Here is a 26369-nt window from a genome sequence, read left to right as displayed (position 1 = left end):
ATCGAAATTACGAGAGAGCACATTCCGGGAAGAGATGGGCAACATATTACTACCGCCCACATATATCTCGCGTAATGATCACAACGAAAAGATCCGAGAAATTAGAGCAAATACGGAGACTTACAAGCAGTCGTTGTTTCCACGCACAATTCGTGAATGGAACAGGGAAGGGGGGATCAGATAGTGGTACAATAAGTACCCTCCGCCACACACCGTAAGGTGGCTCGCGGAGTATAGATGTAGATGTAGATACAGTAAACCTGAAGTGAAGCATCGGATTCTATAACTAGTGTCACAGGAATGGTTCAAATCATAGACAGTAAGAAGAGTCAGTTTCCTTGTACTTAAGTCGGCATTGTGCCTTTGCATTTAATTCCGACGGAATTTCAGTGTGTCATCGTCAATAAGAAGGTCAGAGGGATACAGTGATTCTGAAGTGAAGCATCGGAATCTATAACTAGTGTCACAGGAATGGTTCAAAACATAGACAGTAATAAGAGTGAGTGTTCTTGTACTTAAGTCGGCACTGTGCCTTTTGTATTTAATTCCGATGCAAATTCTTTGTTTCATCGTCAATAAGAAGGTCAGAGGCATTCAGTAAACCTGAAGTGAGCATCGAAATCTATAACTAGTGTCACAGGAATGGTTCAAAACATAGACAGTAAGAAGAGTCATTTTTCTTGTACTTAAGTTGGCATTGAGCCTTTTGTATTTAACTCCGATGCAATTTCTGTGTTTCATCGTGAATAAGAAGGTCAGAGGGATACAGTAAACCTGAAGTGTAGCATCGGAATCTATAACTAGTGTCACATAATGGTTCAAAACATAGACAGTCAGAAGAGTCAGTTTTCTTGTACTTAAGTCGGCATTGTGCCTTTTGTATTTAATTCCGATGCAATATCTGTGTTTCATCGTCAATAAGAAGGTCCAAGGGATACAGTAAACCTGAAGTGAAGCATCGGACCCTAAAACTGGTCTCACAGGAAAGTTTCAAAGCATAACAGTAAGAAGAGTCAGTTTTCTTGAACTTAAGTCGGCATTGTGCCTTTTGTATTTAATTCCGAAGGAATATCAGTGTTTCATCGTCAATAAGAAGGTCAGAGGGATACAGTGATCCTGAAGTGAAGCATCGGAATTTATAACTAGTGTCACCGGAATGGTTCAGAACTTAGACGGTAAGAAGAGTCAGTTTTCTTGTACTTATGTTGGCATTGTGCCTTTTGTATTTAACTCCGACGCAATTTCTGTGTTTCATCGTCAATAAGAAGGTCAAAGGTATACAGTAAACCTGAAGTGAGGCATCGGAATCTATAACTAGTGTCACATAATGGTTCAAAACGTAGACAGTCAGAAGAGTCATTCTTCTTGTACTTAAGTCGGCATTGTGCCTTTTGTATTTAATTCCGATGCAATTTCTGTGTTTCATCGTCAATAAGAAGGTCAGAGGGATGCAGTAAACCTAAAGTGAAGCATCGGAATCTATAACTAGTGTCACAGGATTGGTTCAAAACATAGACAGTAAGCAGAGTCAATTTTCTTGTACTTAATTCGGCATTCTGCCTTTTGTATTTAATTCCGATGCAATTTCTGTGTTCCATCGTCAATAAGAAGGTCCAAGGGATACAGTAAACATATAGTGAAGCATCGGATTATAAAACTGGTCTCACAGGAAATGTAGACATCATAGTCAGTAGGAATAGTCAGTCTTCTTACACTTAAGTCGGCATTGTGCCTTTCGTATTTAATTCTGATGCAATATCTGTGTTTCATCGTCAATAAGAAGGTCCAAGGGATACAGTAAACATATAGTGAAGCATCGGAATCTAAAACTGGTCTCACAGGAAATGTTCAAAAGATAGTCAGTAAGAAGAGTCAGTCTTCTTGTTGTTAAGTAGGCATAGAGCCTTTTGTATATAATTCCGATGCAATTTCTGTGTTTAATCGTCAGTAAGAAGGTCCAAGGGATACAGTAAACATATAGTAAGGCATCGGAATCTAAAACTGGTACAACAGGAAATGTTCAAAAGATGGTCAGTAAGAAGAGTCAGTCTTCTTGTACTTAAGTCGGCGTTGTGCCTTTTGTATTTAATTCCGTTGCAATTTCTGTGTATCATCGTCAATAAGAAGGTCCAAGGGATACAGTAAACATATAGTGAAGCATCAGAATCTAAAACTGGTCTCACAGGAAATGTTCAAAACATAGTCAGTAAGGAGAGTCAGTATTATTGTACTAAAGTCGGCATTGTGCCTTTGGTATTTTGTTCCGATGCAATTTCTGTATTTCATCGTCAATAAGAAGGTCCATGGGATACAGTAAACCCGAAGTGAAGCATCGGACCCTAAAACTGGTCTCACAGGAAAGTTTCAAAGCATAGACAGTAAGAAGAGTCAGTTTTCTTGAACTTAAGTCGGCATTGTGCCTTTTCTATTTAATTCTGATTCAATTTCTGTGTTTCATCGTCAATAAGAAGGTCAGAGGGATACAGTAAACCTGAAGTGAAGCATCGGATTCTATAACTAGTGTCACAGGAATGGTTCAAATCATAGACAGTAAGAAGAGTCAGTTTCCTTGTACTTAAGTCGGCATTGTGCCTTTGTATTTAATTCCGACGGAATTTCAGTGTGTCATCGTCAATAAGAAGGTCAGAGGGATACAGTGATTCTGAAGTGAAGCATCGGAATCTATAACTAGTGTCACAGGAATGGTTCAAAACATAGACAGTAATAAGAGTGAGTGTTCTTGTACTTAAGTCGGCACTGTGCCTTTTGTATTTAATTCCGATGCAAATTCTTTGTTTCATCGTCAATAAGAAGGTCAGAGGCATTCAGTAAACCTGAAGTGAGCATCGAAATCTATAACTAGTGTCACAGGGATGGTTCAAAACATAGACAGTAAGAAGAGTCATTTTTCTTGTACTTAAGTTGGCATTGAGCCTTTTGTATTTAACTCCGATGCAATTTCTGTGTTTCATCGTGAATAAGAAGGTCAGAGGGATACAGTAAACCTGAAGTGTAGCATCGGAATCTATGACTAGTGTCACATAATGGTTCAAAACATAGACAGTCAGAAGAGTCAGTTTTCTTGTACTTAAGTCGGCATTGTGCCTTTTGTATTTAATTCCGATGCAATATCTGTGTTTCATCGTCAATAAGAAGGTCCAAGGGATACAGTAAACCTGAAGTGAAGCATCGGACCCTAAAACTGGTCTCACAGGAAAGTTTCAAAGCATAACAGTAAGAAGAGTCAGTTTTCTTGAACTTAAGTCGGCATTGTGCCTTTTGTATTTAATTCCGAAGGAATATCAGTGTTTCATCGTCAATAAGAAGGTCAGAGGGATACAGTGATCCTGAAGTGAAGCATCGGAATTTATAACTAGTGTCACCGGAATGGTTCAAAACTTAGACAGTAAGAAGAGTCAGTTTTCTTGTACTTATGTTGGCATTGTGCCTTTTGTATTTAACTCCGACGCAATTTCTGTGTTTCATCGTCAAGAAGAAGGTCAGAGCGTACAGTAAACCTGAAGTGAGGCATCGGAATCGATAACTAGTGTCACAGGAATGGTTCAAAACATAGAGAGTAGGAAGAGTCAGATTTCTTGTACTTAAGTCGGCATTGTGCTTTTTGTACTTAATTCCGATGCAATTTCTGTGTTTCATCGTCAATAAGAAGGTCAGAGGGATACAGTAAACCTGAAGTGAAGCATCGAAATCTATAACTAGTGTAACAGGAATGGTTCAAAACAAAGACAGTAAGAAGAGTCGGACTTCTTGTACTTAAGTCGGCATTTAGCCTTTTGTATTTAATTCCGCTGCAATGTCTGTGTTTCATCGTAAATACGAAGGTCAGAGGGATACAGTAAACCTGAAGTGAAGCATCGGAATGTGTAACTAGTGTCACATTAATGGTTCAAAACATAGACAGTAAGAAGAGTCAGTTTTCTTGTAATTATGTCGGCATTTTGTCTATTCTATTTAATTCCGATGCAATTTCTGTGTTTCGTCGTCAATAAGAAGATCCAAGGGATACAGTAAACCTGAAGTGAAGCATCGGAATCTAAAACCGGTCTCACAGGAAAGTTGCAAAACATAGACAATAAGAAGAGCCAGTCGTCTTGAACTTGAGTCGGCATTGTGTCTTTTGTATTTAATTCCAATGCAATTTCTGTGTTTCATCGTCAATAAGAAGGTCAGAGAGATATAGTATATATGAAGTGAAGCATCGGAATCTATAACTAGTGTCACAGGAATGGTTCAAATCATACGCAGTACGAGGAGTCAGTTTTCTTGTACTTAAGTCCGCATTGTGCCTTTTCTATTTATTTCCGATGCAATTTCTGTGTTCCATCGTCAATAAGAAGGTCCAAGGGATACAGTAAACATATAGTGAAGCATCGGAATATAAAACTGGTCTCACAGGAAATGTTAAAATCATAGTCAGTAGGAATAGTCAATCTTCTTGTACTTAAGTCAGCATTGTGCCTTTTGTATTTAATTCTGATGCAATTTCTGTGTTTCATCGTCAATAAGAAGGTCCAAGGGAAACAGTAAACATATAGTGAAGCATCGGAATCTAAAACTGGTCTCACAGGAAATGTTCAAAGATAGACAGCAAGAAGAGTCAGTCTTCTTGTACTTAAGTAGGCATTGTGCCTTTTGTATTTAATTCCGATGCAATTTCTGTGTTTCATCGTCAATAAGAAGGTCCAAGGGATACAGTAAATATATAGTGAAGCATTAGAATCTAAAACTGGTCTCACAGGAAATGTTCAAAACATAGTAGGTAAGGTGAGTCAGTCTTCTTGTACTTAAGTCGGCATTGTGCCTTTTGTATTTAATTCCGATGCAATTTCTGTGTTTCATCGTCAATAAGAAGGTCCAAGGGATACAGTAAACCTGAAGTGAAGCATCGGACCCTAAAAGTGGTCTCACAGGAAAGGTTCAAAACATAGACAGTGAGATAAGTTAGTTTTCTTATACTTAAGTCAGCATTGTGCCTTTTCTATTTAATTCTGATTCAATTTCTGTGTTTCATCGTCAATAAGAAGGTCAGAGGGATACAGTGAATCTGAAGTGAAGCATCGGAATCTATAACTAGTGTCACAGGAATGGCTCAAAGCATAGACAGTAATAAGAGTCAGTCTTCTTGTACTTGAGTCGGCATTGTGCCTATGTAATTAATTCCGATGCAATTTCTTCGTTTCATCGTCAATAAGACGGTCAGAGGGATACAGTAAACCTGAAGTGAAGCATCGGAAACTATAACTAGTGTCACAGGAATGGCTCAAAGCATAGACAGTAATAAGAGTCAGTCTTCTTGTACTTAAGTCGGCACTGTACCTTTTGTATTTATTTCCGTTGCAAATTCTTTTTTTCATCGTCAATAAGAAGGTCAGAGGCATTCAGTAAACCTGAAGTGAAGCATCGAAATCTATAACTAGTGTCACAGGAATGGTTCAAAACATAGACAGTAAGAAGAGTCAGTTTTCTTGAACTTAAGTCGGCATTGCGCCTTTTGTATTTAATTCCGAAGGAATATCAGTGTCTCATCGACAATAAGAAGGGCAGAGGGATACAGTAAAGCTGAAGTGAAGCATCGGAATCTATAACTAGTGTCACAGGAATGGTTGAAAACATAGAGAGTAAGAAGAGTCAGCTTTTCTTGTACTTAAGTCGGCATTGTGCCTTTTCTATTTAATTCCCATGCAATTTCTGTGTTTCATCGTCAATAAGAAGGTCAGAGGGATACAGTAAAGCTGAAGTGAAGCATCGGAATCTATAACTAGTGTCACAGGAATGGTTGAAAACATAGAGAGTAAGAAGAGTCAGCTTTTCTTGTACTTAAATCGGCATTGTGCCTTTTATATATAATTCCGATGCAATTTCTGTGTTTCATCGTCAATAAGATGGTCAGAGGGATACAGTAAACCTGAAGTGAAGCATCGTAATCTATAATTAGTGTCACATGAATGGTTCAAAACGTAGACAGTAAGAAGAGTCAGTTTTCTTCTACTTAAGTCGGCATTATGCCTTTTGTATTTAATTCCGATGCTATTTCTGTGTTTCATCGTCAATAAGAAGGTCACAGGGATAGAGTAAACCTGAGGTGAAGCATCGGAATCAATAACTAGTGTCACAGGAATGGATCAAACCATAGACAGTAAGAAGGGTCAGCTTTCTTGTACTTAAGTCGGCATTGTGCCTTTTGTATTTAATTCCGATGCAATTTCTGTGTTTCAGTCGTCAATAAGAAGGTCAGAGGGATACAGTAAACCTGAAGTGAATCATCGGAATCTATAACGAGTGTCATAGAAATGGTTCAAAACATAGAAAGTAAGAAAAATCAGTTTTCATGTACTTAATCGGCATTGTGCCTTTTCTATTTAATTCCGATGCAATTTCTGTGTTTCATCGACAATAAGAAGGTCAGAGCGAAACAGTAAACCTGAAGTGAAGCATCGGAATTTATAACTAGTGTCACAGGATTGGTTCAAAACATAGACAGTAAGAAGAGTCAGTTTTCTTGCACTTAATTCGGCATTGTGCCTTTTGCATTTAATTCCGATGCAATTTCTGTGTTTCATCGTCAAGAAGAAGGTCAGAGCGATACAGTAAACCCGAAGTGAAGCATCGGAAACGATAACTATTGTCACAGGAATGGTTAGAAACATAGACAGTAAGAAGAGTCAGATTTCTTGTACATAAGTCGGCATTGTGCCTTTCGTATTTAATTCCGATGCAATATCTGTGATTCATCGTCAATAAGAAGGTCAGAGGGATACAGTGAACCTGAAGTGAAGCATCGAAATCTGTAACTAGTGCACAGGAATGGTTCAAAACAAAGACAGTAAGAAGAGTCGGATTTCTTGTACTTAAGTCGGCATTTTCCCTTTTGCATTTTATTCCGCTGCAATTTCTGCGTTTCATCGTCAATAAGAAGGTCAGAGGGATACAGTAAACCTGAAGTGAAGCATCGGAATGTGTAACTAGTGTCACAGGAATGGTTCAAATCATAGACAGTAAGAAGAGTCAGTTTTCTTGTACTTAAGTCGGCATTGTGACTATTCTATTTAATTCCGATGCAATTTCTGTGTTTCGTCGTCAATAAGAAGATCCAAGGGATACAGTAAACCTGAAGTGACGCATCGGAATCTAAAACCGGTCTCACAGGAAAGTTTCAAAACATAGACAGTAAGAAGAATCAGTCTTCTTGTACTTGAGTCGGCATTGTGCCTTTTCTATTTAATTTGTATGCAATTTCTGTGTTTCATCGTCAATAAGAAGGTCAGAGAGATATAGTTTACCTGAAGTGAAGCATCGGAATCCATAACTAGTGTCACAGGAATGGTTCAAAACATACGCAGTAGAGTCAATTTTCTTCTTACTTAAGTCCGCATTGTGCTTTTTCTATTTATTTCCGATGCAATTTCTGTGTTCCATCGTCAATAAGAAGGTCCAAGGGATACAGTAAACATATAGTGAAGCATCGGATTATAAAACCGGTCTCACAGGAAATGTAGAAATCATAGTCAGTAGGAATAGTCAGTCTTGTTATACTTAAGTCGGCATTGTGCCTTTCGTATTTAATTCTGATGCAATTTCTGTGTTTCATCGTCAATAAGAAGGTCCAAGGGATACAGTAAACATATAGTGAAGCATCAGAATCTAAAACTGGTCTCACAGGAAATGTTCAGAACATAGTCAGTAAGGAGAGTCAGTAATACTGTACTTAAGTCGGCATTGTGCCTTTGGTATTTTGTTCCGATGCAATTTCTGTATTTCATCGTCAATAAGAAGGTCCAAGGGATACAGTAAACCCGAAGTGAAGCATCGGACCCTAAAACTGGTCTCACAGGAAAATTTCAAAACATAGACAGTAAGAAGAGTTAGTTTTCTTGTACATAAGTCAGCATTGTGCCTTTTCTATTTAATTCTGATTCAATTTCTGCGTTTCATCGCCAATAAGAAGGTCAGAGGGATACAGTAAACCTGAAGTGAAGCATCGGATTCTATAACTAGTGTCACTGGAATGGTTCAAATCATAGACAGTAAGAAGAGTCAGTTACCTTGAACTTAAGTCGGCATTGTGCCTTTGTATTTAATTCCGATGGAATTTCACTGTGTCATCGTCAATAAGAAGGTCAAAGGGATACAGTGAACCTGAAGTGAAGCATCGGAATCTATAACTAGTGTCACAGGAATGGTTCAAAGCATAGACAGTAAGAAGAGTCAGTTTTCTTGAACTTAAGTCGGCATTGTGCCTTTTGTATTTAATTCCTAAGGAATATCAGTGTTTCATCGTCAATAAGAAGGTCAGAGGGATGCAGTGATCCTGAAGAGAAGCATCGGAATCTATAACTAGTGTCACAGGAATGGTTCACAACTTAGACAGTAAGAAGAGTCAGTTTTCTTGTACTTCAGTTGGCATTGTTCCTTTTGTATTTAACTCCGATGATATTACTGTGTTTAATCGTCAATAAGAAGGTCAGAGGGATACAGTAAACCTGAAGTGAAGCATCGGAATCTATAACTAGTGTCACATAATGGTTCAAAACATAGACAGTCAGAAGAGTCAGTTTTCTTGTACTTAAGTCAGCATTGTGCCTTTTCTATTTAACTCTGATTCAATTTCTGTGTTTCATCGTCAATAAGAAGGTCAGAGGGATACAGTAAACCTGAAGTGAAGCATCGGATTCTGTAACTAGTGTCACAGGAATGGTTCAAATCATAGACAGTAAGAAGAGTCAGTTTCCTTGTACTTAAGTCGGCATTGTGCCTTTGTATTTAATTCCAACGGAATTTCAGTGTGTCATCGTCAATAAGAAGGTCAGAGGGATACAGTGATTCTGAAGTGAAGCATCGGAATCTATAACTAGTGTCACAGGAATGGTTCAAAACATAGACAGTAATAAGAGTGAGTGTTCTTGTACTTAAGTCGGCACTGTGGCTTTTGTATTTAATTCCGATGCAAATTCTTTGTTTCATCGTCAATAAGAAGGTCAGTGGCATTCAGTAAACCTGAAGTGAAGCATCGAAATCTATAACTAGTGTCACAGGAATGGTTCAAAACATAGACAGTAAGAAGAGTCATTTTTCTTGTACTTAAAGTGGCATTGTGCCTTTTGTATTTAACTCAGATGCAATTTCTGTGTTTCATCGTCAATAAGAAGGTCCAAGGGATACAGTAAACCTGAAGTAAAGCATCGGAATCTATAACTAGTGTCACATAATGGTTCAAAACATAGACAGAAAGAAGAGTCAGTTTTCTTGTACTTAAGTTGGCATTGTGCCTTTTGTATTTAACTCCGATGCAATTTCTGTGTTTGATCGTGAATAAGAAGGTCAGAGGGATACAGTAAACCTGAAGTGTAGCATCGGAATCTATAACTAGTGTCACATAATGGTTCAAAACATAGACAGTCAGAAGAGTCAGTTTTCTTGTACTTAAGTCGGCATTGTGCCTTTTGTATTTAATTCCGATGCAATATCTGTGTTTCATCGTCAATAAGAAGGTCCAAGGGATACAGTAAACCTGAAGTGAAGCATCGGGCCCTAAAACTGGTCTCACAGGAAAGTTTCAAAGCATAGACAGTAAGAAGAGTCAGTTTTCTTGAACTTAAGTCGGCATTGTGCCTTTTGTATTTAAATCCGAAGGAATATCAGTGTTTCATCGTCAATAAGAAGGTCAGCGGGATACAGTGATCCTGAAGTGAAGCATCGGAATTTATAACTAGTGTCACCGGAATGGTTCAAAACTTAGACAGTAAGAAGAGTCAGTTTTCTTGTACTTATGTTGGCATTGTGCCTTTTGTATTTAACTCCGATGCAATTTCTGTGTTTCATCGTCAATAAGAAGGTCAAAGGTATACAGTAAACCTGAAGTGAGGCATCGGAATCTATAACTAGTGTCACATAATGGTTCAGAACATAGACAGTCAGAAGAGTCAGTTTTCTGGTGCTTAAGTCGGCATTGTGCCTTTTGTATTTAATTCCGATGCAATTTCTGTGTTTCATCGTCAATAAGAACGTCAGAGGGATGCAGTATACCTAAAGTGAAGCATCGGAATGTATAACTAGTGCCACATGAATGGTTCAAAACATAGACAGTAAGAAGAGTCAGTCTTCTTGTACTTAAGTCGGCATTGTGCCTTTTGTATTTAATTCCGATGCAATTTCTGTGTTTCATCGTCAATAAGAAGGTCAGAGGGATGCAGTAAACCTAAAGTGAAGCATCGGAATCTATAACTAGTGTCACAGGATTGGTTCAAAACATAGACAGTAAGCAGAGTCAGTTTTCTTGTACTTAATTCGGCATTCTGCCTTTTGTATTTAATTCGGATGCAATTTCTGTGTTTCATCGTCAAGAAGAAGGTCAGAGCGATACAGTAAACCTGAAGTGAGGCATCGGAATCGATAACTAGTGTCACAGGAATGGTTCAAAACATAGAGAGTAGGAAGAGTCAGATTTCTTGTACTTAAGTCGGCATTGTGCTTTTTGTACTGAATTCCGATGCAATTTCTGTGTTTCATCGTCAATAAGAAGGTCAGAGGGATACAGTAAACCTGAAGTGAAGCATCGGACCCTAAAACTGGTCTCACAGGAAAGGTTCAAAACATAGACAGTGAGATAAGTTAGTTTTCTTATACTTAAGTCAGCATTGTGCCTTTTCTATTTAATTCTGATTCAATTTCTGTGTTTCATCGTCAATAAGAAGGTCAGAGGGATACAGTAAATATATAGTGAAGCATTAGAATCTAAAACTGGTCTCACAGGAAATGTTCAAAACATAGTAGGTAAGGAGAGTCAGTCTTCTTGTACTTAAGTCGGCATTGCGCCTTTTGTATTTAATTCCGATGCAATTTCTGTGTTTCATCGTCAATAAGAAGGTCCAAGGGATACAGTAAACCTGAAGTGAAGCATCGGACCCTAAAATTGGTCTCACAGGAAAGGTTCAAAGCATAGACAGTGAGATAAGTTAGTTTTCTTATACTTAAGTCAGCATTGTGCCTTTTCTATTTAATTCTGATTCAATTTCTGTGTTTCATCGTCAATAAGAGGGTCAGAAGGATACAATGAATCTGAAGTGAAGCATCGGAATCTATAACTAGTGTCACAGGAATGGTTCAAAACATAGACAGTAATAAGAGTCAGTCTTCTTGTACGTAAGTCGGCATTGTGCCTTTTGTATTTAATTCCGAAGGAATTTCAGTGTTTCATCGTCAATAAGAAGGTCAGAGGGATACAGTGATCCTGAAGTAAAGCATCGGAATCTACAACTAGTGTCACAGGAATGGTTCAAAACTTAGACAGTAAGAAGAGTCAGTTTTCTTGTACTTAAGTTGGCATTGTGCCTTTTGTATTTAACTCCGATGCAATTTCTGTGTTTCATCGTCAATAAGAAGGTCAGAGGGATACAGTAAACCTGAACTGAAGCATCGGAAACTATAACTAGGGCCACATAATGGTTCAAAACATAGACAGTCAGAAGAGTTAGTTTTCTTGTACTTAGGTCGGCATTGTGCCTTTTCTATTTAATTCCGATGCAATTTCTGTGTTTAATCGTCAATAAGAAAGTCAGAGGGATACAGTAAACCTGAAGTGAAGCAACGGAATGTGTAACAAGTGACACAGGAATGGTTCAAAGCATAGACAGTAAGAAGAGTCAGTTTTCTTGTACTTAAGTCGGGATTGTGCCTTTTCTATTTAATTCCGATGCAATTTCTGTGTTTCGTCGTCAATAAGGAGATCCAAGGGATACAGTAACCCTGAAGTGAAGCATCGGAATCTAAAACCGGTCTCACAGGAAAGTTGCAAAACATAGACAGTAAGAAGAACCAGTCTTCTTGTACTTGAGTCGGCATTGTGCCTTTTGTATTTAATTCCGATGCAATTTCTGTGTTTCATCGTCAATAAGAAGGTCAGAGGGATACAGTAAACCTGAAGTGAACCATCGGAATCTATAACTAGTGTCACAGGAATGGTTCAAAACATAGACAGTAAGAAGAGTCAATTTCTAGTACTTAAGTCTGCATTGTGACTTTTGTATTTAATTCCGAAGGAATTTCAGTGTTTCATCGTCAATAAGAGGGTCAGAGGGATACAGTGATCCTGAAGTGAAGCATCGGAATCTATAACTAGTGTCACAGGAATGGTTCAAAACTTAGACAGTAAGAAGAGTCAGTTTTCTTGTACTTATGTCCGCATTGTATATTATCTATTTATTTCCGATGCAACTTCTGTGTTCCATCGTCTATCAGATGGTCCAAGGGATACAGTAAACATATAGTGAAGCATCAAAATATAAAACTGGACTCACAGGAAATGTTGAAATCATAGTCAGTAGGAATAATCAGTCTTCTTGTACTTAAGTCAGCATTGTGCCTTTTGTATATAATTCTGATGCAATTTCTGTGTTTCATCGTCAATAAGAAGGTTCAAGGGTTACAGTAAACATAGAGGGAAGCATTGGAATCTAAAACTGGTCTCACAGGAAATGTTCAAAAAATAGTCAGTAACAAGAGTCAGTCTTCTTGTACTTAAGTAGGCATTGTGCCCTTTGTATATAATTCCGATGCAATTTCTGTGTTTAATCGTCAGTAAGAAGGTCCAAGGGATACAGTAAACATATAGTGAGGCATCGGAATCTAAAACTGATACAACAGGAAATGTTCAAAAGATAGTCAGTAAGAAGAGTCTGTCTTCTTGTACTTAAGTCGGCGTTGTGCCTTTTGTAGTTAATTCCGACGCAATTTCTGTGTTTCATCGTCAGCAAGAAGGTCCAAGGGAAACAGTAAACCTGAAGTGAAGCATCGGACCCTAAAACTGGTGTCACAGGAAAGGTTCAAAACATAGACAGTAAGAAGAGTTAGATTACTTGTACTTAAGTGAGCATTGTGCCTTTTCTATTTAATTCCGATTCAATTTCTGTGTTTCATCGTCAATAAGAAGGTCAGAGGGATACAGGAACCCTGAAGTGAAGCATCGGAATCTATCACTAGTGTCACAGGAATGGTTCAAAGCATAGACAGTAAGAAGAGTCAGTTTTCTTGTACTTAAGTCGGGATTGTGCCTTTTGTATTTAATTCCGATGCAAATTCTGTCTTTCATCGTCAATAAGAAGGTCAGAGCGATACAGTAAACCTGAAGTGAAGCATCGGCATGGATAACTACTGTCACAGGAAATGTTCAAAACATAGACAGTAAGAAGAGTCAGATTTCTTGTACTTAAGTCGGCATTGTGCCTTTTGTATTTAATTCCGATGCAAATTCTGTGTTTCAGCGTCAATAAGAAGGTCAGAGGTATACAGTAAACCTGAAGTGAAGCATCGAAATCTATAACTAGTGTCACAGGAATGGTTCAAAACAAAGACAGTAAGAAGAGTAAGATTTCCTGTCCTTAAGACGGCATTTTGCATTTTTTAATTTGATTCCGCTGCAATTTCTGTGTTTCATCGTCAATAAGAAGGTCAGAGGGATACAGTAAAACTGAAGTGAAGCATCCGAATGTGTAACTAGGGTCACAGGAATGGTTCAAAACATAGACAGTAAGAAGAGTCAGTTTTCTTGTACTTAAGTCGGCATTGTGACTATTCTATTTAATTCCGGTGCAGTTTCTGTGTTTCATCGTCAATAAGAAGATCCAAGGGATACAGTAAACCTGAAGTGAAGCATCGGAATCTAAAACCGGTCTCACAGGAAAGTTTCAAATCATAGATAGTAAGAAGAGCCAGTCTTCTTGTACTTGAGTCGGCATTGTGTCTTTTGTCTTTAATTCCGATGCAATTTGTGTGTTTCATCGTCAATAAGAAGGTCAGAGAGATATAGTATACCTGAAGTGAAGCATCGGAATCTATAACTAGTGACACAGGAATAGTTCAAAACATACGCAGTACGAAGAGTCAGTTTTCTTGTACTTATGTCCGCATTGTGGATTATCTATTTATTTCCTATGCAATTTCTGCGTTCCATCGTCAATAAGATGGTCCAAGGGATACATTAAACATATAGTGAAGCATCGGAATATAAAACTGGTCTCACAGGAAATGTTGAAATCATAGTCAGTAGGAATAATCAGTCTTCTTGTACTTAAGTCAGCATCGTGCCTTTTGTATATAATTCTGATGCAATTTCTGTGTTTCATCGTCAATAAGAAAGTCCAAGGGATACAGTAAACATGTAGTGAAGCATCGGAATCTAAAACTGGTCACACAGGAAATGTTCAAAAGATAGTCAGTAAGAAGAGTCAGTCTTCTTGTACTTAAGTAGGCATTGTGTTCTTTGTATATAATTCCGATGCAATTTCTGTGTTTAATCGTCAGTAAGAAGGTCCAAGGGATACAGTAAACATATAGTGAGGCATCGGAATCTAAAACTGGTACAAGAGGAAATGTTCAAAGATAGTCAGTAAGAAGAGTCAGTCTTCTTGTACTTAAGTCGGCGTTGTGCCTTTTGTATTTAATTCCGATGCAATTTCTGTGTTTCATCGACAACAAGAAGGTCCAAGGGATACAGTAAACATATAGTGAAGCATTAGAGTCTAAAACTGGTCTCACAGGAAATGTTCAAAACATTGTCAGTAAGGAGAGTCAGTCTTCTTGTACTTAAGTCGGCGTTGTGCCTTTTGTATTTAATTCCGGTGCAATTTCTGTGTTTCATCGTCAATAAGAAGGTCCAAGGGATACAGTAAACCTGAAGTGAAGCATCGGACCCTAAAACTGGTCTCACAGGAAAGGTTCAAAAAATAGACAGTAAGAAGAGTTAGATTTCTTGTACTTAAGTCAGCATTGTGCCTTTTCTATTTAATTCTGATTCAATTTCTGTGTTTCATCGTTAATAAGAAGGTCAGAGGGATACAGTAACCCTGAAGTGAAGCATCGGAATCCATAACTAGTGTCACAGGAATGGTTCAAATCATAGACAGTAAGAAGAGTCAGTTTCCTTGTACTTAAGTCGGCATTGTGCCTTTGTATTTAATTCCGATGGAATTTCAATGTTTCATCGTCAATAAGAAGGTCAGAGGGATACAGTGAACCTGAAGTGAAGCATCGGAATCTATAACTAGTGGCACACGAATGGTTCAAAACATGGACAGTAAGAAGAGTCAGTTTTCTAGTACTTAAGTCGGCATTGTGCCTTTTGTATTTAATTCCGAAGGAATTTCAGTGTTTCATCGTCAATAAGAAGGTCAGAGGGATACAGTAAACCTGAAGTGAAGCATCGGAATCTATAACTAGCGCCACATAATGGTTCAAAACATAGACAGTCAGAAGAGTCAGTTTTCTCGTACTTAAGTCGGCATTGTGCCTTTTGTATTTAATTCCATCGCAATCTCTGTGTTTCATCGTCTATAAGAAGGTCAGAGGGATACAGTAAACATGAAGTGAAGCATCGGATTGTGTAACTAGTGACACAGGAATGGCTCAAAGCATAGACAGTAAGAAGAGCGAGTTTTCTTGTACTTAAGTCGGCATTGTGCCTTTTCTATTTAATTCCGGTGCAATTTCTGTGTTTCGTCGACAATAAGAAGATCCAAGGGATACAGTAAACCTGAAGTGAAGCATCGGAATCTAAAACCGGGCTCACAGGAAAGCTGCAAAACATAGACAGTAAGAAGAACCAGTCTTCTTGTACTTAAGTCGGCATTGTGCCTTTTCTATTTAATTCCGATGCAATTTCTGTGTTTCCTCGTCAATAAGAAGGTCCAGGGGATACGGTAAACCTGAAGTCAAGTATCGAAATCGATAACTAGTGTCACAGGAATGGTTCAAAATATAGACAGTAAGAAGAGTCAGTCTTTTTGTACTTAAGTCGGCATTGTGCCATTTCTATTTAATTCCGATGCAATTTCTGTGTTTCATTGTGAATAAGAATGTCAGCGGGATACAGTAAACCTGAAGTGAAGCATCGAAACCTATAACTAGTGTCACAGGAATGGTTCAAACCAGAAGACAGTAGGAAGAGTCAGTCTTCTTGTACTTAAGTCGGCATTGTGCCTTTTCTATTTAATTCCGGTGCAATTTCTGTGTTTCGTCGACAATAAGAAGATCCAAGGGATACAGTAAACCTGAAGTGAAGCATCGGAATCTAAAACCGGGCTCACAGGAAAGCTGCAAAACATAGACAGTAAGAAGAACCAGTCTTCTTGTACTTAAGTCGGCATTGTGCCTTTTCTATTTAATTCCGATGCAATTTCTGTGTTTCCTCGTCAATAAGAAGGTCCAGGGGATACGGTAAACCTGAAGTCAAGTATCGAAATCGATAACTAGTGGCACAGGAATGGTTCAAAATATAGACAGTAAGAAGAGTCAGTCTTTTTGTACTTAAGTCGGCATTGTGCCATTTCTATTTAACTCCGATGCAATTTCTGTGTTTCATTGTGAATAAGAATGTCAGCGGGATACAGTAAACCTGAAGTGAAGCATCGAAACCTATAACTAGTGTCACAGGAATAGTTCAAACCAGAAGACAGTAGGAAGAGTCAGTCTTCTTGTACTTAAGTCGGCATTGTGCCTTTTCTATTTAATTCTGATGCAATTTCTGTGTTTCGTCGTCAATAAGAAGGTCCAAGGGATACAGTAAACCTGAAGTGAAGCATCGGAATCTATAACTAGTATCAAAGGAATGGTTCAAAACATAGACAGAAGGAAGAGTCAGTCTTCTTGAACTTAAGTCGGCATTGTGCCTCTTCTATTTAAATCCGATGCAATTTCTGTGTTTCATCGTCAATAAGAAGGTCCAAGTGATACAGTAAACATATAGTGAAACATCAGAAACTAAAACTGGTCTCACAGGAAATGTTCAAAGCATAGTCAGTAAGAAGAGTAAGTCTTCTTGTACTTAAGTTGGCATTCCGCCTTTTCTATTTAATTCCCATGCAATTTTTGTGTTTCGTCGTCAATAAAAAGGTCCAAGGGATACAGCAAACCTGAAGTGAAACATAGGAAAATATAACTAGTGTCAAAGGAAAGGTTCAAAACATAGACAGTAAGAAGAGTCAGTCTTCTTCTACTTAAGTCGCCATTGTGCCTATTGTATTTAATTCCGTTTCAATTTGTGTGTTACATCGTCAATATGAAGGTCAGAGGGATACATTAAACATAAAGTGAAGCATCGGAATCTAAAACTGGTCTCGCAGGAAATTTTCAAAACATAGTCAGTAAGAAGAGTAAGTCTTCTTGGACTTAAGTAGGCATTGTGCCTTTTCTATTTAATTCCGATGCAATTTCGGTGTTTCGTCGTCAATAAGAAGGTCCAAGGGATACAGCAAACCGGAAGTGAAACATAGGAATATATAACCAGTGTCACAGGAAAGGTTCAAAACATAGGCAGTAAGAAGAGTCAGTCTTTTTGTACATAAGTCGCCATTGTGCCTATTGTATTTAATTCTGATGCAATTTCAGTATTACATCGTCAATAAAAAGTCAGAGGGATACAGTAAACCTAAAGTGAAGCATCGGAATCTATAACTAGTGGCACAGGAATGGTTCAATACACAGTCTGTAGGATGAGTCATTCTTCTTGTACTTAAGTCGGCATTGTGCTTTTTCTATTTAATTCCGATGCAATTTCTGTGTTTCGTCGTCAATAACAAGGTCCTAGGGATGCAGTAAACCTGAAGTGAAGCATCGGAATCTATAACTAGTGTCACAGGATTGTTTCAAAACATAGAGAGTAGGAAGAGTTAGTCTTCTTGTACTTAAGTCTGCATTGTGCCTTTTCTATTTAATTCCGATGCAATTTCTGTGCTTCGACGTCAATAAGAAGGTCCAGGAGATACAGTAAACCTGAAGTGAAGCATCGGAATCCCTAACTGGTGTCACAGGAATCTTTCAAAATATAGACAGTAAGAAGAGTCAGTCTTCTAGTACTTAAGTCGGCATTGTGCCTTTTCTATTTAATTCCGATTCAATTTCTGTGTTTCATCGTCAATAAGAATGTCAGAGGGATACAGTAAACCTGAAGTGAAGCATCGGAATCTATAACTAGTGTCTCAGGAATGGTTCAAAACATATACAGTAGGAAGAGTCAGTCTTCTTTACTTAAGTCGGCATTGAACCTTTTCTATTTGATTCCAATGCAATTTCTGTGTTTCGTCGTCAATAAGAAGGTCTAAGGGATGCAGTGAAACTGAATTGAAGCATCGGAATCTATAACTAGTGTCACAGGAAAAGTTCAAATCATAGACAGTAAAAAGAGTCAGTCTTCTTGTACTTAAATCGGCATTGTGCCTTTTGTATTTAATTTCGATGCAATTTCTGTGTTTCATCTTCAATAAGAAGATCAGAGGGATACAGTAAACCTGAAGTGTAGCATCGGAATTTATTACTAGTGTCACAGGAATGGTTCATAACATAGACCGTAGGAAGAGTCAGTCTTATTGTACTTATTTCGGCATTGTGTCTTTTCTATTTAATTTCGAGGCAATTTCTGTGTTTCATCGTCAATAAGAAGGTCCAAGGGATACTGTGAACATATAGTGAAGCATCGGAATCTAAAACTGGTCTCACAGGAAATGTTCGAAACATAGTCAATAAGAAGAGTCAGTCTTCTTGGACATGAGTCGGCATTGTGCCTTTTCTATTTAATTCGATGCAATTTCTGTGTTTCGTCGTCAATAAGAAGGTCCTGGGGATACAGTAAACATGAAGTCAAGCATCGGAATCGATAACTAGTGTCACAGGAATGGTTCAAAATATAGACAGTAAGAAGAGTCAGTCTTCTTGTACTTAAGTCGGCATTGTGCCTTTTCTATTTCATTCCGATTCAATTTCTGTGTTTCATCGTCAATAAGAATGTCAGAGGGATACAGTAAACCTGAAGTGAAGCATCGAAATCTATAACTAGTGTCACAGGAATGGTTCAAAACATAGGCAGTGAGAAGAGTCAGTCTTCTTGTACTTAAGTCTGCATTGTGGCCTTTCTGTTTAATTCCGATGCAATTTCTGTGTTTTGACGTCAATAAGAAGCACCAGGGGATACAGTAAACCTGAAGTGAAGCATCGGAATCTCTAACTGGTGTCACAGGAAAGGTTCAAAATATAGACAGTAAGAAGAGTCTGTCTTCTAGTACTTAAGTCGGCATTGTGCCTTTTCTATTTAATTCCGATTCAATTTCTGTGTTTCATCGTCAATAAGAATGTCGGAGGGATACAGTAAACCTGAAGTGAAGCATCGGAATCTATAACTAGTGTCTCAGGAATGGATCAAAACATATACAGTAGGAAGAGTCAGTCTTCTTTACTTAAGTCGGCATTGTGCCTTTTCTATTTAATTCCGATGCAATTTCTGTTATTCGTCGTCAATAAGAAGGTCTAAGGGATGCAGTAAAACTGAATTGAAGCATCGGAATCTATAACTAGTGTCACAGGAAAAGTTCAAATCATAGACAGTAAGAAGAGTCAGTCTTCTTGTACTTAAGTCGGCATTGTGCCTTTTGTATTTAATTTCGATGCAATTTCTGTGTTTCATCGTCAATAAGGTCAGAGGAATACAGTAAACCTGAAGTGTAGCATCGGAATTTATTATTAGTGTCACAGGAACGGTTCAAAACATAGACCGTAATAAGAGTCAGTCTTATTGTACTTATTTCGGCATTGTGCCTTTTCTACTTAATTCCGATGCAATTTCTGTGTTTCATCGTCAATAAGAAGGTCCAAGGGATACAGTAAACCTGAAGTGAAGCACCGGAATCTATAACTAGTGTCAAAGGAAAGGTTCAAAACATAGACAGAAGGAAGAGTCAGTCTTCTTGAACTTAAGTCGGCATTGTGCCTCTTCTATTTAAATCCGATGCAAGTTCTGTGTTTCGTCGTCAATAAGAAGGTCCAAGGGATGCAGTAAATCTGAATTGAAGCATTGGAATCTATAGCTAGTGTCACAGGAAATGTTCAAAACATAGTCAGGAAGAAGAGCAAGTCTTCTTGTACTTAAGTTGGCATTGTGCCTTTTCTATTTAATTCCGATGCAATTTCTGTGTTTCGTCATCAATAAGAAGGTCCAAGGGATACAGCAAACCTGAAGTGAAACATAGGAATATATAACTAGTGTCACAGGAAAGGTTCAAAACATAGACTGTAACAAGAGTCGGTCTTCTTGTACTTAAGTCGCCATTGTGCCGTTGGAATTTAATTCCGATGCAATTTCTGCGTTACATCGTCAATAAGAAGGTCAGAGGGATACAGTAAACCTAAAGTGAAGCATCGGAATCTATAACTAGTGTCACAGGAATGGTTCAAAACACTGTCTGTAAGATGAGTCAGTCTTCATGTACTTAAGTCGGCATTGTGCTTTTTCTATTTAATTCCGATGCAATTTCTGTGTTTCGTCGTCAATAAGAAGGTCCAAAGGATACAGTAAACCTGAAGTGAAGCATCAGAATCTATAACTAGTGTCACAGGAATGTTTCAGAACATAGAGAGCAGGAAGAGTTAGTTTTCTTGAACTTAAGTCGGCATTGTGCCTTTTCTATTTAATTCCGATGCAACTTCTGTGTTTCCTCGTCAATAAGAATGTCAGAGGGATACAGTGAACCTGAAGTGAAGCATCGGAATCTATAACTAGTGTCTCAGGAATGGTTCAAAACATATACAGTAGGAAGAGTCAATCTTCTTTACTTAAGTCGGCATTGTGCCTTTTCTATTTAATGCCGATGCAATTTCTGTGTTTCGTCGTCAATAAGAAGGTCCAAGGGATGCATTAAATCTGAATTGAAGCATCGGAATCTATAGCTAGTGTCACAGGAAAAGTTCAAAACATAGACAGTAAGAAGATACAGTCTTCTTGTACTTTGGTCGGCATTGTGCCTTTTGTATTTCATTCCGATGCAATATCTGTGTTTCATCGTTAATAAGAAGGTCAGAGGGATACAGTTAACCTGAAGTGTAGCATCGGAATTTATAACTAGTGTCACAGGAATGATTCAAAACATAGACAGTAGGAAGAGTCAGTCTTATTGTACTTCATTTGCATTGTGCCTTTTCTATTTAATTCCGATGCTATTTCTGTGTTTCGTCGTCAATAAGAGGGTCAGAGGGATACAGTAAGCCTGAAGTGAAGCATCAAAATCAATAAATAGTGTCACAGGAATGGTTCAAAACATAGGCAGCAAGAAGAGTCAGTCTTCTTGTACTTAACTCTGCATTGTGCCTTTTGTAATTAATTCCGATGCAATTTCTGTGTTTCATCGTCAATAAGTATGTCCTAGGGATACAGTAAACATATAGTGAAGCATCGGAATCTAAAACTGGTCTCACAGGAAATGTTCAAATCATAGTCAGTAAGAAGCGTCAGTCTTCTTGTACTTATGTCGGCATTGTGCCTTTTCTATTTAATTCCGATGCAATTTCTGTGTTTCGTCGTCAATAAGAAGGTCCAAGGGATAGCGTAAACATGAAGTGAAGCATCGGAATCTAAAACCGTACTCACAGGAAAGGTTCAAAACATAGACAGTAAGAAGAGTCAGTCATCTTGTATTTGAGTCGGCATTGTGCCTTTAGTATTTAATTCCGATGCAATTTCTGTGTTTCATCGTCATTAAGAAGGTCCAAGGGATGCAGTAAATCTGAATTGAAGGATCGGAATCTATAGCTTGTGTCACAGGAAAAGTTCAAAACATAGACAGTAAGAAGAGTCAGTCTTCTTGTACTTAAGTCGGCATTGTGCCGTTTGTATTTCATTCAGATGCAATTTCTGTGTTTCATCGTCAATAAGAAAGTCAGAGGGATACAGAAATCCTGTAGTGAAGCATCGGAATCTATAACTAGTGTCACAGGAATGGTTCAAAACATAGACAGTAGGAAGATTCAGTCTTCTTGTACTTAAGTCGGCATTGTGCCTTTTCAATTTAATTCAAATGCAATTTCTGTGCTCGTCGTCAATAAGGTCAGAGGGATACAGTAAACCTGAAGTGAAGCATCGGAATCTATATCTAGTGTCACATGAAAGGTTCAAAACATAGGCAGTAAGAAGAGTCAGTCTGGTTGGACATGAGTCGGCATTGTGCCATTTGTATTTAATTCCGATGCAATTACTGTGCTTCATCGTCAATACGAAGGTCAGAGGGATACAGTAAACCTGAAGTGAAGCATCGGAATCTATAACTAGTGTCACAGGAATGGTTCAAAACATACACAGCAAGAAGAGTCAGTCTTCATGTACTTAAGTCGGCATTGTGCCTTTTGTATTTATTTCCGATGCAATTTCTGTGTTTCATCGTCAACAAGAAGGTCCAAGGGATACAGTAAACATATAGTGAAGCATCGGAATCTAAAACTGGTCTCACAGGAAATGTTCAAATCATAGTCAGTAAGAAGAGTCAGTCTTCTTGTACTTTTGTCGGCATTGTGCATTTTCTATTTAAATCCGATGCAATATCTGTGTTTCGTCGTCAATAAGAAGGTCCAAGGGATACAGTCAACCTGAAGTGAAGCATCGGAATCTATAACTAGTGTCACAGAAAAGGTTCAAAACATAGACAGTAAGAAGAGTCAGTCTTATTGTACTTAAGTCGGCATTGTGTTTTTTGTATTTAATTCCGATGCAATATCTGTGTTTCGTCGTCAATAAGAAGTTCCAAGGGATACAGTGAACCTGAAGTGAAGCATCGGAATCTATAACTAGTGTCACAGGAATGGTTCAAAACATAGACAGTAAGAAGAGTCAGTCTTCTTGTACTTAAGTCGGCATAGTGCCTTTTCTATTTATTTCCGATGCAATTTCTGTGTTTCATCGTCAATAAGAATGTCAGAGGGATACAGTAAACCTGAAGTGAAGCATCGGAATCTATAACTAGTGTCTCAGGAATGGTTCAAAGCAAATACAGTAGTAAGAGTCAGTCTTCTTTACGTAAGTCGGCATTGTGCCTTTTCTGTTTAATTCCGATGCAATTTCTGTGTTTCGTCGTCAATAAGAAGGTCCAAGGGATGCAGTAAATCTGTATTGAAGGATCGGAATCTATAGCTAGTGTCACAGGAAAAGTTCAAAACATAGACAGTAAGAAGAGTCAGTCTTCTTGTACTTAAGTCGGCATTGTGCCTTATGTATTTCATTCCGATGCAATTTCTGTGTTTCATCGTCAATAAGAAGGTCAGAGGGATACAGTAAACCTGAAGTGTAGCATCGGAATTAATAACTAGTGCCGCAGGATTGGTTCAAAACATAGATAGTAGGAAGAGTCAGTATTATTGTACTTAATTCGGCATTGTGCCTTTTCTATTTAATTCCGATGCAATTTCTGTGTTTCGTCGTCAATAAGAGGGTCAGAGGGAAACAGTACACCTGAAGTGAAGCATCGAAATGAATAACTAGTGTCACAGGAATGGTTCAAAACATAGGCAGTAAGAAGTGTCAGTCTTCTTGTACTTAAGTCGGCATTGTGCCTCTTGTATTTAATTCCGATGCAGTTTCTGTGTTTCATCGCCAATAAGAAGGTCCAAGGGATACAGTAAACATATAGTGAAGCATCGGAAACCAAAACTGGTCTCACAGGAAATGTTCACAACATAGTCAGTAAGAAGAGTCAGTCTTCTTGTACTTAAGTCGGCATTGTGCCGTTTGTACACTCCTGGAAATGGAAAAAAGAACACATTGACACCGGTGTGTCAGACCCACCATACTTGCTCCAGACACTGCGAGAGGGCTGTACAAGCAATGATCACAAGCACGGCACAGCGGACACACCAGGAACCGCGGTGTTGGCCGTCGAATGGCGCTAGCTGCGCAGCATTTGTGCACCGCCGCCGTCAGTGTCAGCCAGTTTGCCGTGGCATACGGGGCTCCATCGCAGTCTTTAACACTGGTAGCATGCCGCGACAGCGTGGACGTGAACCGTATGTGCAGTTGACGGACTTTGAGCGAGGGCGTATAGTGGGCATGCGGGAGGCCGGGTGGACGTACCGGCGAATTGCTCAACACGTGGGGCGTGAGGTCTCCACAGTACACCGATGTTGTCGCCAGTGGTCGGCGGAAGGTGCACGCGCCCGTCGACCTGGGACCGGACCGCAGCGACGCACGGATGCACGCCAAGACCGTAGGATCCTACGCAGTGCCGTAGGGGACCGCACCGCCACTTCCCAGCAAATTAGGGACACTGTTGCTCCTGGGGTATCGGCGAGGACCATTCGCAACCGGCTCCATGAAGCTGGGCTACGGTCCGGCACACCGTTAGGCCGTCTTCCGCTCACGTCCCAACATCGTGCAGCCCGCCTCCAGTGGTGTCGCGACAGGCGTGAATGGAGGGACGAATGGAGACGTGTCGTCTTCAGCGATGAGAGTCGCTTCTGCCTTGGTGCCAATGATGGTCGTATGCGTGTTTGGCGCCGTGCAGGTGAGCGCCACAATCAGGACTGGATACGACCGAGGCACACAGGGCCAACACCCGGCTTCATGGTGTGGGGAGCGATCTCCTACACTGGCTGTACACCACTCGTGATCGTCGAGGGGACACTGAATAGTGCACGGTACATCTAAACCGTCATCGAACCCATCGTTCTACCATTCCTCGACCGGCAAGGGAACTTGCTGTTCCAACAGGACAATGCACGTCCGCATGTATCCCGTGCCACCCAACGTGCTCTAGAAGGTGTAAGTCAACTACCCTGGCCAGCAAGATCTCCGGATCTGTCCCCCATTCAGCATGTTTGGGACTGGATGAAGCGTCTTCTCACGCGGTCTGCACGTCCAGCACGAACGCTGGTCCAAATGAGCCGCCAGGTGGAAATGGCATGGCTAGCCGTTCCACAGGACTACATCCAGCATCTCTACGATCGTCTCCATGGGAGAATAGCAGCCTGCATTGCTGCGAAAGGTGGATATACACTGTACTAGTGCCGACATTGTGCATGCTCTGTAGCCTGTGTCTATGTGCCTGTGGTTCTGTCAGTGTGATCATGTGATGTATCTGACCCCAGGAATGTGTCAATAAAGTTTCCCCTTCCTGGGACAATGAATTCACGGTGTTCTTATTTCAATTTCCAGGAGTGTATTTAATTCCGATGCAATTTCTGTGTTTCATCGTCAATAAGAATGTCAGAGGGATACAGTAAACCTGAAGAGAAGCATCGGAATCTATAACTAGTGTCACAGGAATGGTTCAAAACATAGACAATAGGAAGATTCAGTCTTCTTGTATTTATGTCGGCATTGTGCCTTTTCTATTTAATTCAAATGCAATTTCAGTGTTTCGTCGTCAATAAGAAGGTCAGAGGGATACAGTAAACCTGAAGTGAAGCATCGGAAGCCATATCTAGTGTCACGGGAAAGGTTCAAAACATAGACAGCAAGAAGAGTCAGTCATCTTGGACATGAGTCAGCATTGTGCCATTTGTATTTAATTCCGATGCAATTACTGTGATTCATCGTCAATAAGAAGGTCAGAGGGATACAGTAAACCTGAAGTGAAGCATCGGAATCTATAACTAGTGTCACAGGAATGGTTCAAATCATACACAGCAAGAAGAGTCAGTCTTCTTGTACTTAAGTCGGCATTGTGCCTTTTGTATTAAATTCCGATGCAATTTCTATGTTTCGTCGTCAATAAAAGGTCCAAGGGATACAGTAAACATATAGTGAAGCATCGGAATCTAAAACTGGTCTCACAGGAAATGTTCAAATCATAGTCAGTAAGAAGCGTCAGTCTTCTTGTACTTATGTCGGCATTGTGCCTTTTCAATTTAATTCCGATGCAATTTCTGTGTTTCGTCGTCAATAAGAAGGTCCAAGGGATAGCGTAAACCTGAAGTGAAGCATCGGAATCTAAAACCGTACTCACAGGAAATGTTCAAATCATAGTCAGTAAGAAGCGTCAGTCTTCTTGTACTTATGTCAGCATTGTGCCTTTTCTATTTAATTCCGATGCAATTTCTGTGTTTCATCGTCATTAAGAAGGTCAGAGGGACACAGTAAACCTGAAGTGAAGTATCGGAATCTATAACTAGTGTCACAGGAATGGTTAAAACATAGACAGTAGGAAGAGTCAGTCGTTTTGTACTTAAGTCGGCATTGTGTCTTTTGTATATAATACCGATGCAATTTCTGTGTTTCGTCGTCGATAAGAAGGTCCAAGGGATACAGTAAACCTGAAGTGAAGCATCGGAATCTATATCTAGTGTCACATTAATGGTTTAAAACATAGACACGGAAGAGTCAGTCTTCTTGTACTTAAGTCGGCATTTTGCCTTTGCTATTTAATTCCGATGCTATTTCTGTGTTTCGTCGTCAACAAGAAGGTCCAAGGGATACATTAAAACTGAAGTGAAGCATCGGAATCTATAAGTAGTGTCACTGAAAAGGTTCAAAACATAGACAGTAAGAAGAGTCAGTCTTATTGTACTTAAGTCGGCATTGTGCCTTTTGTATTTAATTCCGATGCAATTTC

The sequence above is a fragment of the Schistocerca americana genome, chromosome X, assembly GCF_021461395.2.
Source record: "Schistocerca americana isolate TAMUIC-IGC-003095 chromosome X, iqSchAmer2.1, whole genome shotgun sequence".
NCBI lineage: Eukaryota > Metazoa > Arthropoda > Insecta > Orthoptera > Acrididae > Schistocerca > Schistocerca americana.
The sequence above is the reverse complement of the archived record's forward strand: the minus strand, read 5'-3'. Positions refer to the sequence as shown.